This window comes from Trachurus trachurus (assembly GCF_905171665.1).
Source record: "Trachurus trachurus genome assembly, chromosome: 18".
In the NCBI taxonomy this organism is placed as follows: domain Eukaryota; kingdom Metazoa; phylum Chordata; class Actinopteri; order Carangiformes; family Carangidae; genus Trachurus; species Trachurus trachurus.
Genome location: NC_139909.1, coordinates 17130113 through 17146231, shown reverse-complemented (window position 1 = coordinate 17146231; position 16119 = coordinate 17130113).

Genomic DNA, 16119 nt, shown 5'->3' with positions numbered 1-16119 from the left:
GTGAATAAACGGATTAAGTTTGACGCTAAAATTGCTAAAAAGTTACCTTGACTGGTAAAGCAGTTGATGCTATTGCTAACTATGCAGCAGCGGCTAAATGTACAAGTAGCTAACCCTAGACCAGACATGTCCAAACTCAAAGGGCCGGTGTGGCTGCAGGATTTTGTTCCAACGAAGCAGCAGCACACAAGACTTAGACTCATTTAATCAATTGATGTCAGTCTTCAGACAGTTGATTGGTCAAACTGTGTGCTCTTGATTGGTTTGAACAAAAACCTGCAGCCACACCGGCCTTTTGAGGAATGATTTGGACACGCCTGGCCTAGACCCTATACTTGTACATAGTGATTATGATTTATAAAGAGGCTCCTTAGGTCTGTTCTATAGGGTCCCTTTTATTATCATTGTTTGCAGATGATGCAGTTTTACCTAAGCCGATTTACAAATATCAATTTGACACTGAATGCAAAAAAATTTAAAAAGAAACTGAGGACAAAATACACAGTTCACCCATGCCGTCTGGAGTAAAACATTTTCTGATCCGACCTGACTATTAGCAGGAAGATGCAATTTGTCAGGGTTTTCTAAAACGGTCACCAGTTATGGTTAATGAGAAATAAATCTGGTTCTTGATATGACAACACTATGGTTAATATTTGGTGAGGTTTAAGCACAGAAACAACTTGGCTAGGCCCATCAAGGTTGGGGGTAGCGTCGCTCATCGTCACGGTCACATTAATAAACACTTGGTTAAGGTTAGGGAACGATTGTGGTCACGTTGATGACGGTCAGTTGGAAACAGGAAACAAACCGCAGCCTCCCCCCTCCTGGTAACGTCTGGCGTTTTGTTGACCTGCGCGTCCAACTCTGAAAGAACGAATAAATGAATGAATGAAATCGGGAGGGAAATAAAAAAGAAACCCAGAGCATCAGTCAGCGCGTAAGTGGTCTGTAAGCTTGTTAGGCGCCTTTTCTTGTGTGCACGTGTTCATGAATGTGCGTCAGGTGGTCTGAATGAGGTTTACTGGCCATTAAATCAAAAGTGTGTGTGTGTGTGTGTGTGTGTGTGGGTGGGTGGGTGTGTGTGAGAAGGGGGTTGTTCCTGCAGGTCAAAGTTGAAAGGTCAGGAGATCAACGTGTCATGAACGGCAGCTGGTTTGTCAGCTGATGACCTCGAGGGGAGGAAAAAAAGGAAGAGTGGGGGGAGACGAGACGTCACCGATCTTGAAACAAAACCAGTCAGAAAGTTTTAAGCGGGTAGACGCAGACCAGGGGCGAGTCAAAACATCATTTGAGGCCAATAGAAAAATGTGTATCTATTTATATATGCGTCGCCGTTGTCTGTAGTCAATCCGGCCTCACCCTCTCCTCCCCCTTCTTCTGCCTATAAACCACCCTTATTACCTTTAAATAAAACTGTCTCCCTGCCCCCCCCCCTCTTTTCTCTTATTCTTTCCATTCATTTTTAGCCTCTTCCTCCCTTCGCTGCGGGTTACCTCTGACTCCTGACTGGGTGGGAGCTGCGATGGGCCAAAACGATGATGTCACTGCTGTTATTTTCAAGAGGGGTGAGCTCATTGGCTGAAACCACAGAGGGAGCTGGCATCCAAGTGTCAGGGAACAAGCGGCCCGGGGTTTGCTAGTGGCCTGGCGCAGGCTGTCGTTTGCATTACATCTGGGGAAAGGATCTGGGACAAGTTGTGGTAGAGCCTCTGTATCAATCTATTACCGCTCTATCTACTACTGTAAGGAGTTATAAATGAGCGGGGAGTCATTAAAAGAGTCATTAAAAGATGGGGACGCGAGGGGGAAAGTAATAGAAAGACAGAAAGCGACGGCACGACCGCAACAGACGGCGAGAATAAATAACACCACGTTCGCATTTTAGAGTCTGGCTCAAAGGCCTCAAGGAGCAGATATGGGAGTGTGTGGGCCAGCAGCCACACGCTAGTTGACCATGACATGGAAAGAGTGACACGACTGTGCAAGATGTGCCAGAGGACTGATAAAACACACAGCGCTCCTCCCCTGGTTCCTAGTTTAAACTCGTCGCCGCACCACCAGTTCCTCTTCCTGCCTTATAATAACATGGATGACGAGGGGAGGAGGGGATGTGGAGGGGGATCTTCTCCCTAAAAGTTGTCAAAAAAACATTTCGTATCAAAGGAAAATTCGTTATTTCGTTTGGTGCGGTGAAATTTCCTACATCAACAGATAGCGTCATGTCATGAGGCGTCGTTTCTCATCAGGTCTGATGGAGAGATTTTCCTATACATGCTTAAGGACACCAGTGGAAATTGGACCGGACTGGTTAAAGCTGAACTTGGCCCTCCACAGCTTGAATAATGTTTCTACTCATTATTTCTTAAGATTCAGTTTTTCATTTTATACTGATGTTGCATGTTGCATGACTAGCTTTAAAGCTGTACAGAAAAGAAAAATGAATTTAATGAGCCCAAACTGTGTGCAAAATTCTATTTTCGGGTAAATCCGGGATGAAAGTGTGGTATTCTTTTTCCGCATTGGATAATGCAGGCACACAAATTATGCGTCACGTTGCTCACGATTCATCAGCCACTGATATTGGATCTGTCATCCGTCATTCAAACGTCTGAGACACACACACACAAACGGAGCTCGGGCTCGCCCCAAACATTGAATATCCCGCCCGCTCGATAACGACCAATGAAATTCGTTTTCCTTACTCGGGTAAACTCGTGTGGCAACTCGTAGAAACTCGTAAAAGGAGGCGCGACAAACAGGACAAACAGTGTGACAATAAAAATACTTAATCCACAACATAATAACAATCATCACATCAGTAGTCAGAGAAAGAAGCATATACATACACGTTTTACACACAGAAACCTCAGTTTAACAAAATCCAATGTAGAATCCAATAGGAAATTTTGAATCTTTAAGCTTCTGCTCACAGCTTTCTAAAGGCATTCTGGGAAATAGTGATAAGATATTTAACTTTAAAGGGGAACTATGCAAGTCTGGTCGCTTTTTCGCTGTTTTGCTAACCCTCCTCCCTTCCCGCCATCCCAGCCCTGCGCATTTGTTTTCAGTGAAGCCGAGGAGAAGGCAATCCATGGAGCGATGGTTAACGTTATATATCATATACGTTTTACGATGTGTATATCTGTGCAGTATTAGCCATCATAACCAAGAGATTATGGATTACGGGGAGTGTTTGTGTTGCCAAGACTAGAGCTGGGACACCGGGTCTGAGGCGCTGATCTTGCAAGGTTGGCATTTCGACCAAGAGACGCTAGGCGGAAGGCAGTGAGCCTCCATTCTCCCCCTACAAGTCTTTTAACCATCACAATAACTCCAAAGTAAAAAGCTTGCACAGTTCCTCATTCAGTTAACCGTTGTGAGGCCTACTGGTGCATTTTGAGCCAAAGGCTTTCAAGACAACATACTGCGAAAGAGTTAAAAAAAAAAAAAAAAAAAAGTGAATCAGGTTACTTTATCAGAAAGTAGCACCTGGAGACCACTGAGCTTCACACATGGTTGTTATTTATTGTCAGAGTGGAATTTTCCTTTATTGTAAAATAGACCCATTTTGTGTGTGTATGATTTAATCTAATGCAAACATGTTAAACTGAATAATATACACATCAATTTGTCGAGTGGGAGTAAGTGGAAGTCAGGCCCATTGTGTGTTGCATACACACACACATAGCGGCTGCCAAGGAAACCCTCAGATATAGGCCTATACAATGTAGACGCAATGTACGTATATGGGGGAAACAACACGTCTAAATACAAACAGGGTACAGAGACTGTCTTTTCAATATGTATCTGTGTGTATTAATAATGCCTCACACAGCTGTGTGCCAGTCAGGGTATCTGTGTGTGTGTGTGTGTGTGTATGTGTGTGCGAGGGTCAGTCTGGGCATCAGTCCAGACTGCTAAGAAGAAAAGGAGTGAGTTTCATCACAGGAGGTGCTTCTGGGCACCGTGCCAATCAGCCTTGCACGCACATACACACACTTACACATACACATACACACACACACACACCGAGCCCAAGGCAGTGGCCCTGTGCTGTTGATGCCTGCAGGCAGGCCTGACCACTCGCTGCCCCCTCAGACACATCGAGGACACAGAGAGCTGGAAACAGGGAGGGAGGGGGGAGACAGAGCGAGACAAGAGGAGAGTGGGAGAGAGGGAAGAACTGCGGGGGAGAGCAGAGAGAGGACAAGCTGATAAGGTGGAGACTGAGAGGGACACGGAAACAGAGGCTGATAATGATAGATGGAGGAGGACAGCGAGAGAGAGAGAATGAGGTGTCTGGAGAGAAACGATTGGGGAAGGGAAAAAAAAGATGGTTAAAACAAATGGGGAAAAGGGAAATGGGACGACTTGGCTACACTGTACGTAGGTGTGTTTGTTGCAGGAGGCGCAGCAAAGGGAAAGAGGAGGAGGGGGCAGGAGAAGAGGAAGAGAAGGAGTGGAAAAGTAGTGGAAAGTGTTTTTGAGAAAGGAACAGGGGGTGACATAGAGAGACAAGGGCTTTAGGGATAGTGGAAAAGGGATAAGATAAGGGAGAGCAGGCAGCAGAAGTGTGTGTATGAGTGTGTGTGTGTGTGTGTGTGCTCGAGAGGCAGAGAGGGTTCAGGTTAGAGACAAAGAGAAAAACAGTGATATACATTAGTGGTTTGACGCCATACAAAGCACCCTGTAATTGAACTGATGGGAGTTCAGGGAGCGAAAGACGTGAGAAAAGAAAATAGAGAAATAGGAGAGAGGTGCTGAAAGAGTGGAAAAAGAGTAAAACATAAAGATATCAGAGGAACATAAGTAAGACAAACACAAGGGACATGCATCTTTATTATATAAACATTTTATACAAGCTGAGCATGCAAGGGGTCGTCAGGTGGGCTAACACCCCGCGGGCTTATGGAGGGCTGTATACTGTTACACAAAGACGAGCGCTGCTGCGCGCACATGCATTGCAAATTTCGGTAGTGTCATGTTTTATGGATGATCGGCGCTTGCAAATTGCGGATGAATTTGCAAGTCCTGCAGGTCTCCTCGCATCCCGGTGCGTGGGACACAAGCACCGAGTTTGTTCTGATTCCATGTTCAATGAAACGAGAAAGAGGAACCTGACGGACGAAGAAGGCTCAAACTGCTGGAGTGGATGCACACCTGGAAATATTATGGTATGAATAAGCAGATGTGTTTTTGCATAATTCAAAATTTCCAGACAAATTCGTTAACATGCGATACTTAAAGACCTCTGCTATTATCCCCCCCCAAAAAAGATGAATTCTGATTTTTAAATGATTCATGTGTAAGACAAGCATACACTTTCTAAATCACAGCTTCACAATTTGGGTTTCCTCTTACTGCAAATGCAGTTAGCGATTAGCTGAAGATAGCAATTAGCAGCTAAAGAGCTGGATGGTTCCCTCAGGAGTCAGTGAGGATTAAACAAGGCTGAAAGAGAGTGGATATTGGACTCGCACTTGACAGGTGGCCAGAAAGACGACTCTGGGTGAATAATGATGTCGCTCCATAACTATGTGTAGAATAAGCAACTACTTTGCTAACAAGTTCACCATATTCCCTTCAAAAGTGACAAATGGAGACTATGTGATACAGATGAAAGACCTAGAAAAAGGTGTGTTACGGTACTTTTCTTTCTGAACTAAAAGCTTCCTTTGGCTCATTGTTGCCCGCGGCCTGAAAACCCGGAGGGATTATGCAAATTAATCCGATGAAGTAGACCTTTTTTTCCCCAAATTCTCGCTGGACATCATCCTCCACATAAATACCGAGCAAGGCTTGCACCTTGTCGCAGATCCATCTGTTATACACCATCTCAAACTAGGATGAGGAAACAGTATTGGATCAAAACAAAACAGTCTATCTGACCAATCAGGAATTAAACAAGAAACAATGCATCCCTAAATGTTCCTGAACCCCTGAAAAGTACCAACCCAACCTCAACCAGGAACTTTTTGGAGAAGTAGCTCAGTCCCTAAACGTGGACCCTGAACCCTGTAGTCAAAATTCACATAGGTTCCTGGTAATGGAGCTCAAGGTGACCTTGAGTTTAGACTCTGTTGCCAATGGTGACCTGTCGAGGTCAGCTGTTTGATTATCATGGATGCAAAGTTGTGTAGGTGCTGCAGAATCAAACTCAGATAAAAGGTCCAGACAAACCTTTACCTGAATTATCCCACTGTGTATAGGTTTGGGAAAACAATAATGGTAAAGCAGCTTAAGTCTATATATATATATACGTATACTGTACTGGGAACAGCAGAGTTCATTGTACTTTCTATTATTGATTGAGCTTGAGCCTTGATGACTGTTCTCCTATTCAAAATAAAAAAAATATAAATATGCTTTAAAAAAAAAAAGACCCAAGCACCAGCTACGAAATAAATCACAGTGGAAAAAGAAAAGCAGAGAGATGCTCGACATGAGGTTTGAAATCTCAACAAGGTCATCGCTGTTATCTCAACAGCACCGAGTGTCAAGTGTTGCTTTAGTTTTGTCGTTGCTCTGGTTGCTTCTTTTTTTTTTTTCTTTTTCTCTCCACTACAGGCTCGGGCGAGAGAGGTGCAGCAAGACAGGCAATGCTGAGAGAGAGAGAGAGACAGAAAGAAAGAGTGAGACAGAGGAAGAGAAAGAAAGAACGTCTGTGTCGGTGCCAGAGTGAGGTATAGGGTTTCCTGAGACTTGTTTTCCTGACTTAGCCGTTCTGTAAGCCCTCCATCTACTTCCCCTGTTACACACGCACACACACACACACACAATGCACGCACAAACACACAAGCCTCGCCTCAAATCACACTACATATCGCGGGAGATAGAGGCTTTTGGAAAACTGAGCCCAGTTCCCTTGAGCTAAACCCGTGCTCCGGTTACACCACCACGTTCCAGAGCGCAATTCCTCAGTGTTGGGCTGAGTTTACTTAGGCAGACGCCTCTCTCCTCAAAATGCTGCACAATCACCCCCGGAGCACTTAATCTCTGTTATTGGAACTCTGCTCCTATCAGTCCCCTTCCATCTAAATATTATTGGAGGCAGAGATAATAAAAAGTTGCAATAAATATGTGAAATAACATCGGGAGTGCACGGCAAGTCGATTTCCTTAGCAGTTTACATTTGAAATGAAAGTGTTAATATGTGAAGTGTGCGTATAGAAACCGCTGGCTCTCAGGAACTGCATAAAAGTTTAAGTCCTCCACTCAAAATTCCGTGTAAAATTTAATCTATTGATGTGATTGACACAGAAAAGTGGATAAAAGCCTCCTGTACGTCAGAGCGAGGACAGCGGGGGGTGGGAAGGGGGGGATTTCATCTCAAAGCCGTTAAAGATCCATCAATCCGGCCATCATGTTAAATTGTCTGTGGTCCATTTATGGTTTGATCTGATTGCTTGCTCGAAAAGATGGCGGCGAGTCAAAAGATGCGTCATCTTTATGTGGTAATCACACGCTTTTCAGCTCGTACCGACAGGAACAATAACTGTAGACAAAAAAAACAACGTTATGTAACAAACCACAACTCATCCTAACAACTTAAGGCAACATATTTCTATATTTATGTCTTACTTCATACTGGTCTGAATTAAGGTTTCCAACTTTTCAAGCTTGTGACCTTGAAAACAAAACAATATGTCTATGAGTTATCCAAAAGATTTGAGAAGTTGTGGGCTAATATTAGAAAAAGACTACAAATTAACTGTTAATAAGATATCTTCTAATATACTACCCTACTTATCATCTTGTAACCCCTCAGATTTATTTTGGGGGTGGGTCGTTTGGCGACTGTTAACCAAAATGACTGTATATTTTATAAGTTACATGTAAGTTGTTAGCTATGAATCCCAAATACAAATTCCAAGTCAAGTCCAAGCCCTAAACTTTGGGCCAATCATGTCGCAGGAGGCAAGTCCAAGACCACAATGGATGCACCAAAAATTCAGGTGGCACCTAAAGGCTAGTTTAGGTTTAGTCAAAGTTAGATTTCCTGTTAGTTTTTAGTAATGAACTTGATTGGTACAATATTATTATTACTGCTAGAATAAAACATAAGACAATCATGTTGCATGAGGTCCACCACTATAATGGATGCACCAATAATTCAGGTGGCACCTAAAGGCCCCATCACACCTGCAGTGACAATAGTTTAGGTTTAGTCAAACTTAGATTTCTTGTATAGTTAGATTTGAATAATTAACTTATCGGTACAATGTTATTATTGCTGCTAGAATAAAACATAAGCCAATCATGTTGCATGAGGTCCAACACTATAATGGATGCACCAATAATTCAGGTGGCCCTCCATCACACCTGCAATGACAACAGTTTAGGTTTAGTGAAAGTTAGATTCCCATATGGTGTTTGTAGATTAACTTGATTAGTACAATGTTATCTTCACTGCCATAATAAAACATACATTACAATAAATTTGAATTATGCTTTAAATTAAAGTCCACACAGATGTAGCAGATCAGAGACACTCTGGATAATAGGTTTCAGGCCTCGCTCTCTGTGGTGTGTGTGATATGTTTCACACTGTGTACTGTAGGTAGCACAAGGGAGCCAGACAGCACTGTGCAGTAGTGTGCATCAGGAATCCAGAAGCCACAAGTACAAGTTGGTTTTCCTTCCCCCTCCCCTCCCTTCTCCACTCCTCTCCCCCCCCCCCCCCCCCCCCCCCAAGGCAAACCACTCTTTCTGATACCTCAGCCTCTGTCCAAATGATTCATTCAACCATCCACCCACTAAAGAAACACTGAAACAAAGAGCGAACGCAACATAAAACAGCCTATACTTTTCCAACCACATGCCTTTGCACACAAACCCCCACAAACGCATACACACACACACACACACTGTTAAGTTTCGAGCACCCGCTTGCATGCCCACAGTACGAAACAAAAAAAAAAAAAGACACATATTTACTCACCCAGACACACTGCAAACACACATACCAAAATTACACACAATTGTGTTCATCATATTTCACTTCATTCCATCTCCATCTGTCTGTTCCTGCAACCGAAACCCAAAGGCAACACTGTTCCTGCCACCACAGGTCCCGGCCCCCTTCCAGAGTCGACCTGAGATGACATCACTCCTCTACGCACCCCTCCCTCCCTCCCTCCCCCCCTCCCTCTGCACCCATCCTACTTGAACAAAGGGCTGCGTTCCAACACAAATCATCCAACCCTGTCCTTAATGACAGGGTAGAGCTAAGTGATGCCAGGGGGGCAGGAGAGCTGGAGGTACTTTGGTCTGGGATGCTGCCTGTTCAGGATTCCTCCCTGAAACATGTGGTTTGTTCTCTTCCTCGCCGAATGGAGCAGGAAAGGAGGGGATGGATGAACGGGGAGAGCAGGGAGCAGGGAAAAGGGAGACCACAAAGTAAGCTCATTGCCCAAAGGGAGAGATCATTTGTAGCTCAGGTGGGATATGCTCCGGCTTTCATCTCGGGGTGGCTTTTCTTTTGTAAACGGCATTAAATAGCACAAGTATAGCCTTTGGATAGAATATGAGGAAGAGGGTTCTGCATGCAATTCAATCGTTTTTGCAAATTTCCTACTGACATCAGTGCATATGGGTGCTATTTAATCCTGCGGTTAGGTTTAGGGTTATGCACATGACATGACCATGGTTTATTTTTGACCCTCCGTTGCACGTACAGCCGAGTCGAACAAATGTAGGAAATAATGAAGTTCTTCAGCAGTTGTGGAAAGACGAGAAAAAAAAAAAACTTTCCAAGGTTTTTAAAGCTATTGAAAGGGATACAATACAGCCATTTCCACAATCTTAAGTAAAAAATTCATGGCCCTGTCCACAGTGGTTTAGATGTTGTGAAAACCTGACAAGCTGTTTTTGAGTCTTCTGAGGGCAAGTTCAACGTGAGTCTCAAGTCATTTAGAACAAGTCCAAATCAGGTCACATGTGAAAAAGGAGGGCCTGTAACAAATCAAGACAGGTCAAGTCTCAAATCCTTATTGTCAAGGTTATTAACTTAGGTATAGGTCAATATCAAGTCTCTTGTATCAGCAGGTCTCAAGACCAAGTCATCAACTCACGAGTGAATCTCTCAGAGGAAGTTTATTCAAAGTCTCTTATTTTGTAATAGTGACTCACAAGTCATTTGAGTCAGAGTCAAGTTCAAATCAAGTTTAAGGTCTTGTAATAGAGAGTCTTCAATCAAGTGCTTAGTCTTAAGACAAGTCTCAAGTTACCCGAGCCTAGCCAAAGTCGGAAGTCTGAAGTTTTGTGAGAGAAGTCTAGCCTTCAAGTCTTTAGGGACTAATGAAAACCTTTGAAGTTTTGTGATCTTCATGTAGTCTTCAATCAAAACTCTGTCTTTTGCTCAAGGTCAAGACTAAGAACAACGTTTAGTCAAGTCACAAGTTATTTGAGACAAGACAAGTCAGGTCAAAGTCAAGCCTAAAGCTACTAAAGTCGAGTACAAATTCCATCTCATCTCAAAGGTCATGTCTCAAGACCTTAAGAGCAAGTCAAGTGTCAGACTTAGAGATGAGTCTCTGTTGAGCCTCTTTATGATGAGTCACAATAAGTCTCAGGCCCTGAAGGTCAAGTCCAAGTCATTTGTTGCAAGTCCAAGACAAGTCTCAGGTCTTTGAACAGTGACAACCTAAAGTTATGTCTAAAGTCCTGATGAATACCGGTATGTCCATACCAATCTTGAGTTTCATCAAAAATCCTAAAGGTTAAGTAGAAACCATGAAACAAACCATTTGATACTTTACTCTCAGTTCCTGACAGATAAGTAACTCTGATGATTCCCGGATTTTACGAAGTGAAATCCTGAGGCTCTGCGATGAGGCCAAGTCTTTAGACAGTTAAGTCTCACATCAGTCAGGTTCAAGCATTTTTGTGTCATAAAGTTGTCCCCGGTCTCCAGATCTGTAAGTAATAATGTGAAAATATCAGTTTGTCATGAGATATTCCAAAGGACTTCTTGAAACAATTTTGAATGTTACTCATTAGTAAAAAATCCCAAAAGACAGTTGTTCCAAAAAGACAAGAGACTGAGTGATTCCTTGTGGATTTTCTGCTCAAGAGCCTCAAAGATTTTCTTTTTTTTCCGACTATGTGAGTAATGTAAATGCATTGAGCAGATATAGCAAGATTCCCGGGCCTAGACAAAAAACACAGATTACCAGCCTTAGTCATAATCAGGACAATCACGTTGGGTCAAATCTGCTCTAGTGCTCAGAGAGAGAGATCCTGCTCTCTGTTTGATACTAGCCACATGCGAGCTTCGCCTGCCTTGCCTGGTGCTGAGCTGTAAACCTGTCATTGTTCTGGGTCAGCTCCCCAAGGATGTCCTTAAGGCCCACCACCACCACACACACACACACAAGGACACACAAACACACACACACACTGCAACAGGATTCCTCGTCTTCCTCCTCCTCCTTGGTGGGGATCGGGCCAAGAGCGGACAGCCTGTGTTCCGTCAAGGCGTCCAAAATTCCATGACTTTCCCAGAATTCCTGTCCCGAGCCAAGTCATATATTCTGTTGTCATCCGCAAGGCCTTAATGAAAGCCCACGAGGTAACACAGAGGGAGAGTGTGTGTCCTGCTCACCCACACGCCATTTACACTGGAATAAAAATACACACCACCACACTGCCGATGCTGAATATCTATTAGAACAATTCAATTCAGCACAGCTGCTGCTGCTGCTGCTATAACGTAGCCTACCATAGGATACAGGCTTGACTTACTGAATCAATTTACTGTGTGTGTGTGTGTGTGTAAACCACTAATAACAGGATACAGTTCATGTTGCAGCATTAAAATAGCGGGGCATTGTGAGTATTTTCAACAGTGTGAATCATTCCAGTCCACCAGCACGCAGGGTCCAACTAAAACAAGACCGTATGTCACATTAGATCATAATATTACACATTTTTATCAATCTTTATTGCATTACATGCAGCTCCATGAAACTGCATACCTTCTGTATTGTTCACTACGATATCATTTTTAAACGCCGTCTTGGGGTTAAACTGTTTATTTTTGATGAAATCCCTCAGATTGAACGGGAGGGGGGGGGAGTGCAGCGCCATGCCAGGAAATATGAATGAAAACGGGCCCATTGGGTATAAAAAAAAGCAGCTTTGATGGTGCGCAGACTTATTTTCACGAATGAACGTGTCAAGTATTAAGGTGCCTTATAAATCACTCTCCCTCACTTTCCGCGCCCCTCTTTTCTTAGCTTTTCTGAGAGGTTTTGGAAGAGCAGCATGATTGCCTACAGCTCTGGCCCTCTCCGTCAGTAGCCCTGCCTAAATCAACAGTCCCCCCGCCGCTTTAGTGCATAAGAAATTTTTAAGATTATAATGGGACTGTAAAACGGAAACCTGCCATATAACGTGACTGACGGCCGGAGGGCTCGCACAAGCTCAGACGGCGGTGCTGTAATGGTGTGTGTTTAGGACGGGTGACAATAATATTTCAGTCGGCGCATGTGCATGTGCATGTGCGTGCGTGCGTGCGTGCGGTTTGTCTGTTAATCAAACGGTTCAGAGTTAAATGCAGTTGTGGCTTTTATAAATTTCTTGGTTCCATAGAATCAGTGGAACATGGGACAACACGTTAAAAGAGGAAAAGATGGTCTGCATGATGAGGTCTGTCCATAACAAAGATTTTCCTCTCCTTTGAAAAAAGAAATGATGGAGGAAATAATAGCTTTTTTCCAACCTTAAACTCCAACTAATTGCTTAACATTTCCTCTACAGATCCATATGTGGACAGGAGCCAAGAGACAGGACTTTGGCTCATTTTAACAGTTTCCTACTCATCTTACCCAGAGGTGTTGCTTAACCACATGCACTGGCTGCCTGAAGAGCCATGGAGAAAGAAGCCTCCATTGGATTTAGCTGTGAAAACAGTAAAAACATGTGTTGTTACTTTAATTTTTATTATTTGTGTGCAGTATTTTGTGTATCTGCTTACTGTTTATCGTGTACATCTGTACAAAAGTGATTTTTTTAAAAAACAGGACGAAAATCAAGCTTTTCTCTATCACCTTGGCAATCGACTTTCTCACACTGCAGCTGTTTGGGTCAGAAGTGCAACAGCCTTGAAACTTTCAGCCCATGGAGGTCGGTTCGTTGCTGCCAAAAAAACAGCACTTTAAAAGATAACACAAGTGGCTCGCACAGCGAAAGTACACTAGTTAGTACACATGACGAAGCAGCAATGCAGAGTCCTCCCATCATCCATCTTTTCCATTTGTCCTCTGTGATTCAGCGCACTTGCCAAGTGATCTCAGCTGAGGACTAAGAGCCTGCAGACCTTGTGGTTCACCAGCGCTTTGAAGTTAGAAGCTAGCATGACAGCGCTAACATGCCGCTGTTTAGCAGGTGTAACGTTTAGGCTACCATGGTCACCAGATTAGCCACAATTAGCACTGAACATAATGTTTAGCTAAAGCTACTGGGAATGCCGTTCATTTTTCGAAGCCAAAAATGAAATTTGGCCCTCATGGCACTCCGTACAGTAGCTGTAGGGATTGACAGATTGAAAACGTAACATGCTAACAATGCTAATCTAAACAAAGAACAGGAGAAATGTCTTAAACCGAAAGATACTAATGTAAACACATTTTTTCTTTTCCTTTTTTTTTTTTTTTTTTACAAAATTGAATGTTTATAATAAAAGGCAGAGGCTTGTACATGTTTTTCACACATGCTTTGCAGTGTGGCCAAATTACTACACATGCTGTTTACGGCTGGAAGTTCCTGTACGACTCTATTTTGCACAAACTAATAGACAAACCATTATTGCATCATCTGCCCTTTACCATTGGCCCACGGCTACAACTGTAAACCTAAAAACACAGCCACTGCAGATGAACTGCGATGCCTTCACGACTGGGCAAAGGGGGCGATGCAACCTAAAACAAACCATAATTATCTATTTGTGGTGCTGCTCGGGGGCAAATATGAACGGAATACAAAAGCACACACACGATGTGCGGAGTTCCAGTAAGTTCCACGACCACAGTTTAGTCTCTCGGGGATACTGGGCTCCTCTTAACTGAACCTCTTTGCTTTCTTTCCTGAATGACACATGTGCACACACACACACTCAACGCACGCACTGAGTGTAACACTAGCTCCCTCCAGACCACACTGTCACTGGGGCAGCTTGCCTCGCTTGCCTGCTGCGAGCCTGGCCGGTGCTTCTTTTTTTTTTTCTTTCTTTCTTTCTTTCCTAGACACTGCTTCAGACTTACACTATCTGTTTCCACAGCCGTGCGCCTGCTGACCCAAGAATGTGGACAGCGCTCTGGTACATTGTTTTACAAGGCTAAGCAGTGTATTTGAGATGGGAAATGTAGACTCTTGCTTGTTTTATGGGAGAAAACCAACTGTGTGTGTGTGTGCGTGTGTGCACAATTTGTTTTCCAGTGATAATCTCCAATTGTTCTCTTCTTTTTTTTTGTTTTAATGACGTCTTAAGTAAAAGAGTCATTGCTTTAGTGGTCTGCATGCCGTGTACTGTAAATGCAGTCAGTGGAGTCTAATGTATTTTACATCCCGTGTACATGTATTGCGAGGAAATGATAAAAAATACAGTTGGAGGCATCCATTAATGGGCCTTAAAGGGAAACACATCCTTGGATCACACTCTACTATTGCAAATGTGAAGTCAATCTGTATAAAAGACACTCCTTATTTCTGTTTCAACCTAGCAGCCCAAGGCTACGTTACATTACTAGCATAACACAATTAAATCTGTTGTTGTACAAGCTGAGTCGCACTTTGGGTAATATCAGTGCCATGTTTTTACAGGGAAATGACTTAATTACACTATTAATGGGCTGCAAATGCATTTACTAAACTGGCAGAAGATTTAATTGTGTTTATCCACAAAGATGATGCAGCAACTCCGCTTCTTATCTATAAAACAATTTCGTAAAACATATTTTCTTTTGTTTGTTTCTTACTGGCTTAATTATGGCTGCAATTACTGATTATTTTCTCCATTAATAGATTATGTATAAACAACCATTGCTCTTCCTTGATTTGACAGATATACTATATGTCTTCCTTTGTCGATCTGTTACATAATCAAGCCATCTGGATGTTTTTCTGTTTTGTACTTGCTCATGCCTGTAATGTGGACATTAATGCGGGATGTCCTCCTCTATTTGTTGAGAGCATGCTCCCCATTAACTGTGTACTAACACTAAACAACAACAAAGAGAAATGCTGCTTTCTGCTGTAAATCAATACCACACTTCTCTGCTTCCCATTACTGAGTGTGTTATCAAGAGGCTCTTCGGAGCTCTCCAAACTTCTTGTTTTTTTGTTAACTTGTTATTTTCTGCCTCTATTTTCCACACACTTGAAACAGCACGCACAAGGCCTTTGCTCGTATTTTACATTGCCATCCCGCCCCCCTTTTTTTTTTTTTCCCGAACGCGCTCTGCTGTTTCTCCAACCCCGTGGCCTGTCTGTCAACCCTTGTTCCCATGGCAGTTAGTTAGAAACCTCTGCCAATTATCTTTCTGGTCTTGAACACACGCCGGATAAACTGCTCAGAGCGACGAAGTGCCACCGACTCTCCAGAAAAAAAGAAAGAAGAAAAAAATCAATGGCTGCAGGAGATTTGTGTGATGGGTTAATGGTCGGATAGTAAAAGTGCTGCAGAGGCGACATTGTTGAGTTCATGTTGCTGTGACCCTATTGAATGTTTTATAGTGACGGGTCTCTATCTATTCAGCTGAATGGGACATAAGGGGCCGCATAAAGACAAGTAGACAACACAGAAGTATAAAGGCCGAGTGGAGACATGAGGCCTGCTTAGGAGGAGACAGGCAGACAGAAGGAGAAAGTGCACTAGTGAGTCCGACATGGGGTGTCACGGCGATTCCAGCACTGATTCATGGGAAGGCAAGACAAAAAAAGCTGCAAGCCATGCTGCACAACCTGTTACATACTTTGCCAGGCAAAGTAACAGAGATTGAGTGTCTTTCTATTCTGTGTGTAGGTGACGCGTCCCCTCAAGAATGTGGTTCTCTTCCTCTCGCCGTTCGCCTCAATTTCCCCTCTGGTTGCTTACTTCACTCACACAGCCGAGGA